This window comes from Vombatus ursinus, unplaced genomic scaffold (assembly GCF_900497805.2).
Source record: "Vombatus ursinus unplaced genomic scaffold, bare-nosed wombat genome assembly UNPS02014775.1, whole genome shotgun sequence".
NCBI lineage: Eukaryota > Metazoa > Chordata > Mammalia > Diprotodontia > Vombatidae > Vombatus > Vombatus ursinus.
The window spans coordinates 13728298-13740580 of NW_020954553.1; the positions used below are offsets into that span (position 1 = coordinate 13728298).

At 36.0% G+C, this 12283-nt stretch overlaps 1 protein-coding gene and 1 pseudogene across 5 annotated transcripts in view; both read right to left on the reverse strand.

The window, feature by feature from the left end:
- The window catches only part of THRAP3 (thyroid hormone receptor associated protein 3), an 86240-nt gene that overhangs the window by 41231 nt on the left and 32726 nt on the right, over nucleotides 1–12283 (reverse strand). The window contains exon 1 of one of the 5 annotated variants that reach the window (XM_027864392.1): nucleotides 372–554. The exons of the other annotated variants lie outside the window; for them this stretch is intronic. The gene's annotated coding sequence lies outside the window, so the exon portion shown is untranslated. Of the gene's footprint in view, nucleotides 1–371; nucleotides 555–12283 lie in introns of those variants that run through there. 5 annotated transcript variants of the gene reach the window in all.
- On the reverse strand, nucleotides 5806–6375 carry LOC114044781 (annotated as a pseudogene).

Genomic DNA, 12283 nt, shown 5'->3' on the forward strand with positions numbered 1-12283 from the left:
TGTAAAATGAGAGGGTTAGAATAATAGTCTCTAACGACCCTTCCAAGCTTGGAGTTGATCTTATACTATAAATCCCATGACAAAAGAATTATAAGTCCAAACAAAATTAGGGACATTCTTTATCCCTATGCTAGTGAAATACTGAGAATGGCCTAAGAATAACTAACAGTTGACTGGAACTTTAGGCTTTCTGGGAGAACTGTTTTCCTTTCCCATTAAAATTCAAAGAAACTAAATTCTCTGTTGCTGAAAATCACTCAAAGAGGAAAGATTTAGGAAAGGAATGTCACACTTCATCTCACTTCATTTATGGACAAGAAAATTCTCCTGAAAATGGAAGTACTAATTGAGCAGGGCCAAAGGCTACTTACCTTCAAACTTTATTTTTCACTCGCATCTGGGACAACTCACCTACAGGAAAACTACACAGTACCACATTCATCTGAGAAAGAAAAGCTTTGAGAAGAGAGAGAGTTCAGCTAAAACTCCAGAAATGTTGCCACGGAGAAGGCCTCTGAACATGCTGAACTGAGAGCTAAGGACAGTTTCTTTCCAGCAGAAAGCCTGCAAGAGGTCACATTTCCTTCCTGCTTTCAACTAGTGAACTGCTTTCTTGATCTGATGACAGCGCAAACTCCACCCCTTCCATTTTCCACTTTTTAAAGGGGCAGGCCCAAATAAATTCTCTCAAAATCAGAAAAAGTGTTACTAACTTAGTGAATCTCTGTTATCTATTAATCAACAAAATTAAGGGCAGCAACAGTTCCAAGGCTTCCTGTATTTTCTTAAGACTTTTTTTCACTTACATATCAGAAACAGATACTTCGCAGCTATGGCATTTGTATTGGCACAATACTTATATTGTTTTTCATATTTAAGATTTAGTTGGTCAATCATCCAACCTCTCTGGGCCTCAAATTAAAAATGTGGTTGGTGAACTAGATAACCTCTACTCTTCCAGCTCTAAATATGATCTTATACTATAAATCCCATGAATAAGCTTTTTAAATGAATAATTATAGTGCCTATACATAGTAGGAATTTGATAAATGCTTGCTGATTCCCTCCTATGGTGTTAGTGTCCATAAGTTTTTTGTTTTTTGGTTTTTGGTTTTTTGTTTTTTTTTGCAAGGCAATCAGGGTTAAGGGACTTGCCCAGAGTCACACAACCAGTAAGCGTCAAGTGTCTGAGGCTGGATTTGAACTCAGGTCGTCCTGTCCAGGGCCAGTGCTCTATTCACTGCGCCACCTACCTACCCCCATAAGTTCTTGAAGGCAGGCTGGCTATAAGATTGCCTGTCCATTTATAGCAGATTCTAAAATTACAACATAAATAAATGTAAAGAAAGATGATTATGTAATTCTATATATGTTCACAGAAACTGATCAGCATCAGTACTAGCCTATAAATGCTATTAGGACAAAGAAGCATTCACCAAAGGATAGTTCTCAAAATAAGCATCATAGGCTATTAAAATACTTATAAAAGATAGCTCCATTTCACTAATAAGTGAAAACAACTTTGAGGTTTCACTTTACACTCAGCAAGCTGGCAAAGATGACAAAGGATGGAAATAGTTCTTGGAGGGAAAGATGGGTACACTTAAACACACTGTTGGCAGAGCTGTAAACTGGTCCAACCCTTCTGGAAAGCAATCTGAAATTATGCTTTAAAAATCCCATGCACACCAAAATAATTATAGCAGCAATTTCTGTGGTAGCAAAAAACTGGAAACAAAGTTTATGTTCACTACATGAGGAATAAAGACATTTTGGCACATAAAATGAACAGATTATTGCACCAAAAGAAACAATGAATATGAAGATTTTTTTTTTAAAGCATAGGAAGCAATATGAATTGATGCAAAATAAGCAGAACTAGGAAAACAAGATTCAGACAATGACTATAATATTGCAAGTGGAAAGAATAATAAAACTCCGAAATTGAATAGTATGTAAAGAGTAAGCTCAGCCCCAGAGAAGAAATGAGAAAATATGCCTCCTTTCCTTCCTTCCCACAGGTGGATGGACGACTTGGAATGTGAAATATTGTCACTTTGCTGATGTGCTGGGTAATTTTGCTAAACTGAATTTTTTTTCTTTCTTGTTTTATTCTTTGTTACAGCCAATAGTTTACCCCATAGGGGTGGGAGGATATATTTGAAAACGAAAACAATATAAAAAGTTGTCAATTTAAAAAAACAGTAAAAAGGTCCTGTATGGAATGATGCAGCTATTGAACAAAGGTGGCTAGGTTAATGTTAACAGTTTCCACTCTTCTAGTCTCTAACAGAAATTATTTAGGTCATCTTAGTGGCTCTTCTTAAGTGAAAGACAAATTGATACAACAAAATTTGTGGGTTTGTAAAATTTTGATTTTACTGCAGTAGCTACCTGAGTTTATGTTTCTTCTGGCTAAAAAAAAAGTGTAAAGCAAAGTCTTTTTTACTACTAACCAATACCAGGAAAACATCAGTACTTATTATTCTAGCATTGTCAATATCTAACTTCTAATCCTAGCTGACAAGAAATGGATTAATCTATATAGACTAGATCTTACGTTGTTCATATAAACCAGACATACACAGTTCTGAAGGAAAGGTGCCTAGTCAGGAGATCAATGCACTAATTAATAGTCCAGGGCTAAGGCAACATGGGCCCGGACAATGATGATGCTAGAAGAAAAGACAAGGAAGCTTCCAGAAAGCTGAAAGAAGGAAAGCTTAGTGACTAATTGGATATAGGTTATATGAAGAGAGGAATCAATGACACTTTCAAGTTTTTGAAACTATGTGAATGATTTAGATAAGCCAATATTTTTAAAAATGATTTTCAAATAAATTGGTGAATTTTACAGCTGGAACTGAGCTTCTAGTTCAATCTGACAAACAGTATGCTAAAGTGAAAAAGAACATTAAATTTGGAATCACAGGGATTCAAAACCTAGATTTGCTACTCAGTATAACCTTACACTAAAGTTACTTCTGGTTTTTCTGGGCTTCAGTTTCTTCATCTATAAAATAAGGGGACTGGATTCTACGATGTCTAATCTCTGAAGCTAACTTTCTACTACTAAATCTATGACCCATGATCTCCCTCATCTGAAAGAGTAAGGAAACTAAGTTTTAGAAAAGTGAAGTAACTTGGCAAACACTGCAAAGCTAGTTAACAGAAGACAGAAACAAACCCAGAACTGTATGAACACAATTACAATACACTTTTCACACAAATAAAGTCAGATCTAAATAATTGGAAAAACATCAGTTGCTCATGCGTAGACTGAGCTAATACAATAAAAATGACAATTCTACCTAAGCTAATTTACTTATTCAGTGCCATACCAAACGACCAAAAAATTATTTTATAGAGCTAGAAAAATAACAAGACTCATTTGGAATAACAAAAGGTCTAGAATATTAAGGAAACTAATGAAAAGAAATGCAGGAGAAGGTGGCCTAGCCATTCCAGATCTAAATTGTATTATAAGGCAGCAATCAACAAAATTGCTTGGTACTGGCTAAGAGATAGAGTGGTGGATGAGTGGAACAGGTTAAGTATGCAAGACACAGCAGTCAATGACTATAGTAATTTACTATTTGATAAATCCAAAGACCCCAGCTTCTGGGATAAGAACTCACTATTTGACAAAATCTGCTGGGAAAACTGGAAAAGAGTAGGGCAGAAACTAGGTATAGACCAGAATCTCACACCATATACCAAAATAAAGTCAAAATGGGTTCATGATTTAGATAGAAAGGCTGATACTGTAAACAAACTGGGAAAGCAAGGAATAGTTTACCTATCGGATTTATGGAGAACAGAAGAATTCATGACCAAACAGGAGACAGAGAACATCACAAAATGCAAAACTGATAACTTTGATTACATGAAACTGAAAAGTTTCTGCACAAAGCTAATGCAACCAAGATTAGAAGGAAAGTAGAAAATTGGGAAAGAATTTTTACAACCAGTTTCTCTGATAAGGGCCTCATTTCTAAAATGTAGAGAATTAAGTCACATTTATAAGAATACAAGTCATTCCCCAATTGATAAATGGTCAAAGGATATTAACAGGCAGTTCTCGGAGGAAGAAATTAAAGCCATCTATAGTCATATAAAAAATTCTCTAAATCACTATTGATTAGAGAAATGCAAATCAAAACAACTCTGAGGTACCATATTACACCTATCAGATTGGCTAACATGACAAAAGAGGAAAATGATAAATGTTGGAAATGATGTGGGAAAATTGGAACACTAATGCATTGTTGGTGGAGTTGTGAAATGATCCAACCATTCTGGAGAGCAATTTGGAACTATGCCCAAAGGGCTATCAAAATGTGCATACCCTTTGACCCAGCAATAGCATTTCTAGGGCTATATCCCAAAGAGATCATACAAATGGGAAAAGGACCCACATGTACAAAAATATTCATAGCAGTTCTTTTGGTGGTGGCCAAGAAATGGAAATTGAGAGGATGCCCATCAATTGGGGAATGGCTGAACAAGTTGTGGTATATGAATATAATGGAATACTATTGTGCTATAAGAAATGATGAGCAGGCAGACTCCATAAAAACCTGGAAAGACTTGTATGGTCTGATGCTGAGTGAAGTGAGCAGAACCAGCAGAACGTCGTACACAGTAACAGCCACATTGTGCGATGACTAACGTTGATAGATTAAGCCCTTCTCAGCAATTCAAGGATATAAGACATCTCCAAAGGCCTCATGACAGAAAATGCTATCCACATCCAAAGAAAGAACTATGGAGTGTGAATGCAGATCGAAGCATATTATTGGCTATTTTTTTCTTCTGTTGTATTTTGTTTCCTCTTTCTGGTGGTTCCTCCTATTGGTTCTTTTTTTTTTTTTTTCCGGGTAAGGTAATTGGGGTTAAGTGACTTGCCCAAGGTCACACAGCAAGTACATGTCAAGTGTTTGGTCTGAGGCCACATTTGAACTCAGATCCTCCTGACTTCAGGGCCAGCACTCTATCCACTGTGCCACCTAGCTGCCCCTCCTCCTATTGATTCTAATTCTTACTTACAACATCACTAATGTGAAAATATGTTTAACAGGAATATATATGAATAGCCTATATCAGACTGTGCACCGTCTTGGGGAGGGAGGGGGAGAAAAAGTTAAAACTCAAAAGCTTATGGAAGTGACTGTTGATAAATCAAAATAAATTATTAAAAAAAAATAATCTCCAAATAGTCTCCAAATAATCAAATCCCTGTCTTCTTTCCACTATAATAGGAGTTCTTAACCTTTTTCATGTGCTGGTCCCCTCAAACTAATGCTTTTCTAAATGCAGAAAAATAAAATACATAGGATTACAAAGGAATACAATTACCAAAATATTAAAAAACCAAATTCATAGACCCCAGGTTAAGAACACCTACATTATAAAGACATTGTCCCTCAGGGCAAACTATGAGGTTGTCCACAGATCTAAACAGATTCTCCTCTGCTGAAGTGAAGTATTTTACGGTACTGTTTTTCAAATGGATCAAGCCCCAGCAAGTTTTTTGTTTTGTTTTTTTAAACAGGGACAGGTCAGTCCCTGTCAACTCAGCTTTATCTCTGACCCTAGGCAATCTCCACCCACTGGTTCTGCAGGTCCATGGCACATAGTATTCAGGAGCTTTTGGATCAGAGGAGTTTCAACAGGGAGTATGCATACCTGTGACTCATCTACATGTGTATGATCTATAGCCAAATATGTTCACATTGTACAGTCCTAATAATCTTACTGAGCTTCTATTTTTTTTTTTATTTCACTTTTATTTGCTTTCTAATGTCATATATACTCCCGTGCCATAATCTTTTGTTTCTTCCGGGATATCTTTTTCTTTTGCGCAACCTCCTTTTCTGGTTTAGGAACAATTTGTTCCTTTTCAGTACATATCATCTCAATATGGCAAGGAGAACTCATGTATGGGTTGACCTGACCATGAGCTCTGTAAGTACGCCATCGCATTTTAGGAGCCTTGTTAACCTGGATATGCTCAATGTCAAGAGAATCCACATCCAAACCCTTCAGTTCTGCGTTACTCTGCATTTTTAAGCATATGCAGCAAGAATTCAGCACTCTTTTTGGGCCAACGACCCTATGTCCAACCCCAATGCTTAGCCTGGGCACACCTGCCAACTCCATTATATCGCCTGAAGGGAACATATTGTTTCTTCAATGTGACATCTTTCAAATACCTGGTAGCTTTTCAGAAATGCATGCCCTTAATAGCTTGGGCTGTTTCACGGGTGTTCTTGAAGTGGACCCGGAGATTTGAACCCTTTGACTTGCATGATTTTGTGGGGTTCTCTGGATCAAGAAAGTACCTCACCATTTTAAATGATTACCTAGGACGGGTCAAGGGCTTACTGAGCTTCTATTGTGCTGAAGATGGGACTAAGGAAGAAGTAATGTACCAGAGAAAATATATGGCAAAAAGGTTGTGATCTCAAAAGTCACAGTCATTGGGAGAGAAACTACTAAATTCCTGGCTGTTAGCAGTAAAAGATACCAGTGGTAAAAAGCTGGGAAGTCTTCTCTGTAAGGGATAGATGCCATAAATCCTTTTTTATAGCAATAGCCCCTTATCAGTGTAGAAGCTTTGTGTTGAGAGCATACCCAAAGGTGTCTTAAATCCAGTTTAATCCAAGCAATTAAAGCTCAGTGCCTTTTATCACCTTCAAAAGAGTAAACATCACATTGAGAATATGAAAGAAATCTCAAGATTATCTTCAGAAGCTAATCCCCAGGCATCCCTTTGAAAGGCCAAAAGCAACAATTTCAGGGGTTTTTTCTTCTTATATTATATAGGGACACACAACAGCATGAGAGAAGTTTTCTTTTCATTTTCAGAAGCAAATCTTTATCCACAATTATCACCTACTCTGAATCTTAATACAGACATTGCCTAAGAAAACAATTCTTTTTTTTTTTTAAGGCAATTGGGGTTAAGTGACTTGCCCAGGGTCACACAGCTACTGTGTGTCAAGTGTTTGGTCTGAGGCCAGATTTGAACTCAGGTCCTCCTGACTTCAGGGCCGTTGCTCTATCCACTGCGTCACCTACCTGCCCCCAAAACAATTCCTTTCTTACATACTTTGAGGCCTTCTATCTGATATCATTATGGACAATGATGTATTTAAACCCAATTAGTACCTAGTAACGAAAAGTGCCTTGAATTGCCTTGTCAAATAATAATAAATGCTAACTAATTAGTGGGTTGAACACTACTTGCAGGCTCCAAAGACTAGTACTACATGTGTTAAGCACACAGCCTCTCTCCTCTGCCTCCCATATTATGTTAGATATCCTTAGATATTTACTGATTGTCCTGTGTGACTTTAACAGAACCTTGTCATATAGCCATATAACACAGCCCACTGCATCTAAATTATTCATGATTAATTACTCTGGTTATCTGAAAAACAATTATCAATTTCCAAAGCAGATACTGAGAAGGAAGGACATACTTAATAGTGAAACTATAAAGTAAGCATGATTTAATCTTTCTGTCATGATTCTCATGCCAATATAAGATTTTGCTTTGAAGATTTCTTAATCAATTAAGCTACTAAAACTGTGTGATATAAACATTAACTTGAACACATCTAAGTTTTCATCTTGATGCAATAAATAACAACTACATGAAAGAAAAATACTAATCAGAATATAGACAATTGCCATAAGAGCAGCATGGAAGAAGTGACCAGAAAAACTCCCTCTTTCCTTTCCAATAGAGAAATTACCTTTTTTCTGCTTGAAATTATCCTCTTCCCCTCTGAGCCCCTTCCTGAAACTATACCCACAAACATCAAAACATTCATAGCAGTACTTCCTTTGGTAGTAAAGACCTGGAAACAAAGTAGAGGTCCGTCGACTGAGGAATGGATAAACTGTGTTAAGTGAATGCAGTTAAATATTTCTGGGCCATAAAAAAATAACAAATAAGGGAAGCAAAAATGAAGAATACAGAAGTACGAGAAGAGATATAAACTGATACACAGTAAAGGAAGCAGAAATAGGAAAATATATACATAATAGAAATAGAATAAAATGAAACAAAAGCTGTGTAATTATGATGGCCACCCCTGGTACCCAGAAAAAAATTTTTTTTTTTTAGTGAGGCAATCAGGGTTAAGTGACTTGCCGAAGGTCACACAGCTAGTACGTGGCAAGTGTTTGGTCTGAGGCCGGATTTGAACTCAGGTCCTCCTGACTTCAGGGCCGGTGCTCTATTCACTATGCCACCTAGCTGCCCCGGTAGCCAGAAAAACTAAAAAAATGTACCTTCATCTCTCAAATGAAGAGGTAGAGGAATATCGATGTGAAATGTTGCATACATTGTCAGACACAGTTGACATATTGCTTAGTTTTGCTGAACTGCTTTTTTTTCCCTTTTAAAATTTTTATTTTATCAGGGATAGCTTGCTGGGTAGGGGATGAAGGAAGAAAAAAAAAATATATATATATATATATGTGGAAATGAACATGATAGAATGACAAAAGACAACAGGACAAATGAGATAATTTTTTAAAATTTAAGTTATTACCAAAGTTAAATTATAGTTTTAATGATATACCAAATTATTAGAGGGATACTTTAGAGAACTCAGTAAATTAATAAAATTCATTTGAAGGAACAAAAGAATGTCAAGGGAATATGGCAATGTGGCAACCTCTTTTGACTGATGAATTCTTCCCTCCATTTGAGGATGTGCCCATGCCAACCACACTCATTTCTAACCTTATTCTCCTTCTGATTTTCTGGGCTTTTAAAATACCTTATCTTTGAGTGGTTACAAACCCTCTCTTTCAGCTCCTTTTCATGCACTGTTTTCTCTTATTAGAATGTAAGATCCCTGAGGATAGAAATCATCTTTTTGGTCGTATTTGTACTCCTAGTGCTTAGTACAGTGCTTGGCATATATAATAAAAGCTTAATAAAAGTTTCATCTATGTAATGAAAAGAGGAATAACACTTCAGACCTCAAACTACATCATAAAGCCGGAGTCAGCAAAACATTTGGTATTGGTTAAGTAATAGAGAGGGACAGGTAGGTGGCACAGTGGATAGAGTGTCAGGCCTGGAGTCAGGAAGACTCATTTTCCTGAGTTCAAATCCAGTCTCAGAAATGTATCAGCTGTGCAACCCTGGGAAGTCATTTAATCCCGTTTGCCTCAGTTTCCTCCTCTGTAAAATAAGCTAGAGAAGGAAATGGCAAACCAGTATCTTTGCCAAGAAAACCCCAAAGTGGGTCATAAAGAGGTGGACATGACAGAAACAACTGAACAACAACAACAAAATGATAGAGGAATAGATGAATGGAATAGACTAGAGAAGTGGGGAATCAAAAATAATGGAATTCAATAACCCAGTGTTTGATAAGCCTGAAAACTCCAATTACTTTAAAAAAAAATCCTGCTGTAAGAACTTCTGAGAAAACTGGAAAGCAGTCTGGCAGAAGTCAGACTTAGACCACCATCTTCTACTATATTCCACAATAAATTCAAGATAGACACATGACCTGAATACTGTCATAAAAAACTTAGAAGAGAAGCAGATCTTCTATCTTTCACAGTTATGCGTAGGAGACATATTCTTACCCAAACAAAGGAGAGAGAAAAGTACAAAACATAAAACAGACAATTGTGATTACATGAAATTGTAAAGTGTTTGCACAAACAAAACTAGTACATCTAGGAAAAAGACATCATTTATTATTTTTATTATTTATCATCATTTTAAAGGAAAATAATGGAAAGATTTCAGAACTCTGATCAACGTAGTAAACAATAATGACCTCACAAGACTGATAATGAAGTGTGCCTCCAACCCCTTGGCAGAGAAGTAACATTAGAGGTGAAGAATATGAGACACATTTTCAGAAATAGCCAATGTGGTCATTTGTTTTGCTTAACTATACTTGTAAATCCTGTCTTAGCCAAGCCATATAAGCAATCAAACAGCTCAGACAGGCTCTGGGCAACTGATGGTCATCAGGACAGGTGAAGGAAAGGTGGAAGGAGACAGTGCCTGCTATTAATAAAATCACAGGTCCAGACCCTATCCCTAGGCAGATGATTCTCAGACCTAGGCAGCTAACTTGGTGGCTCACTGGATGGAGTGCTGGGTCTGGAATCAGGAAACCCCGAGTTCAAATCAGGCCTCAAGATACTTACAAGCTGGGTGATCCTGACTAAGTCACTTAACCTCTGTCTGCCTCAGTTTTCTCAACTGTACAGTGGGGAATAATAATGGTACCTATATCACAGGATTACTATAAAGGTAAAATAATATTTGTAAAAGACTTAGGTTATAGCACAGCATCTGGAATGTAACAGAAGCTATATAAAATGCACATTCCCTTCCCTTCCTGACACTTTCCCCTTCCCTAATATTAGTCCCACGTTATCAATTCTACACGTTCCCATTCTATAGCCAAGCCTAGCCTTTGACCAAGAACCTATGTCATGCAGTTCAATTAGTCACTTTACTTACCACACTTATTTCCAGAAAAATTTTACAAAGATTTGTCAACAACGAAATGCCACAGATATTTCTTCAAAGAGAATTTCTGAAATTGTTTTTCTCAATAGCGGCATCATAGGAATTACTGTAAGGTTCCCCAAGGAAAAGTAATCAAATAGAAGGCATTACAGAGAAAAATTAAAGGAATTTTTTCCTATTTCTTTCTAGGTCTGTCTAAAATACTTAGTTCATAATACAAAATGGATTTCTTATAAAAATAAAATCCTAAACTCCTCTAACAAGGTAAAGCAGGAAATATTAGTATCTGATACAAGAAACTGATAATTTGGAAAACTCAATTTTTATGACATAGAACCTGACAGGTTTAAAGTTTTCCTTTAACATCTGGTTTCACAGGTAGATTAGTAAGATAAACAAATATTCCTTAAAATAACTAGGTGATCCACATCTTAAAAGAGAAGTGACAGGATCAGAGGACAGATTGAGACATATCTTTTTTTTGGACATGACCAACATGGGAATGTTTCACTTGAATATATATTTTTGTTACAAAGGTTTATTTTTCTTTCTTTCTCAGTCAGGAACAAGGGCAATGGGGAGGGGAAAGAAGGTACATTTTCACTGACTGAAAAGAAATTTAATTTTTAAAAGCTGTAAAAAGAATAACTTAGTAGGAGGTAATAATATCTTATGTTTATAAAGCATTTTCAAGAATAATCAAGAATCTTATTACAGGAGATTTCTACTCCCAAATAAGGATGTTATTTCCTCCTGTGGCCCATCAATTTACCTTATTTGAATGACAGCTTACACCCCTCCCAAAACTGCACCTTTTCAAAAAGGACACCAACAGTGTCTTAAATTTCTCCAACTGCAAAGTCAGGAAGCAATTATTCTGAAATGAGAGGAAATCACAGGGAGAAACTGGGCCAAATACCCCTCAGAAGAGTTATATTATTATTATTAAATGTTTAAAGTCCACAAGACATGAAAATAAGACTCCACTTAAGAAGCCACCCTTAAAATTTTATGAACACAACCCATAATATTCTTATCATGAAGAAACCTAAATAACTGAAGAGATATTGCTTGTGATTGGGTCACGCTAACATAATAAAATGACAATACTATTTAAGTTAATTTACAACTTCAAGGCCACCCTAAGCAAACTAGCAAAAGATCACTTTAATAAAGTGGGAAAAGGTAATAAAATTAATCTGAAGAACAATTTCAAAGCAAAGAATTAAAAAGGGGCATGGTAGTACCTGATCTAAAACTAATCCAAAAAAACTATCTAGTACTGGCTAGAAAACAGAAGGTTGATCAGTGTACCACAGTGTTTGATAAGTCTAAGACTCCGACTACTAGGATAAGGACTCAAGTGTTTTACAAAAACCGTTAAGGAATGAAGTATAGACCAATATCTCACATCATATGCCATGGCTAAAAAGGATACATGATTTAGATATAAAAGGGTCATATTATAAATAAATTAGAGCAGTACAGAAGAATATCTTTCACAACTATGGAAGGGGTAGAGTTCTTAATTAAGTAATTAAGAATCAGAGAAAAAACGTATAATTCTGATTATATGAAACTGAGAAGCTTCTGTGAAACAAAATCACTGCAGTTAGAAGGGAAATAGTTAACGAAGAGAAAGTATACAGATTTTCTTTATTTTAAAATTTTTTAATTTAATTTTTAAAAATTATGGTATATCAATTATCAAATAATAATAAATCATTATCACATTCAAAGAACTCTGGGAGGACTTGT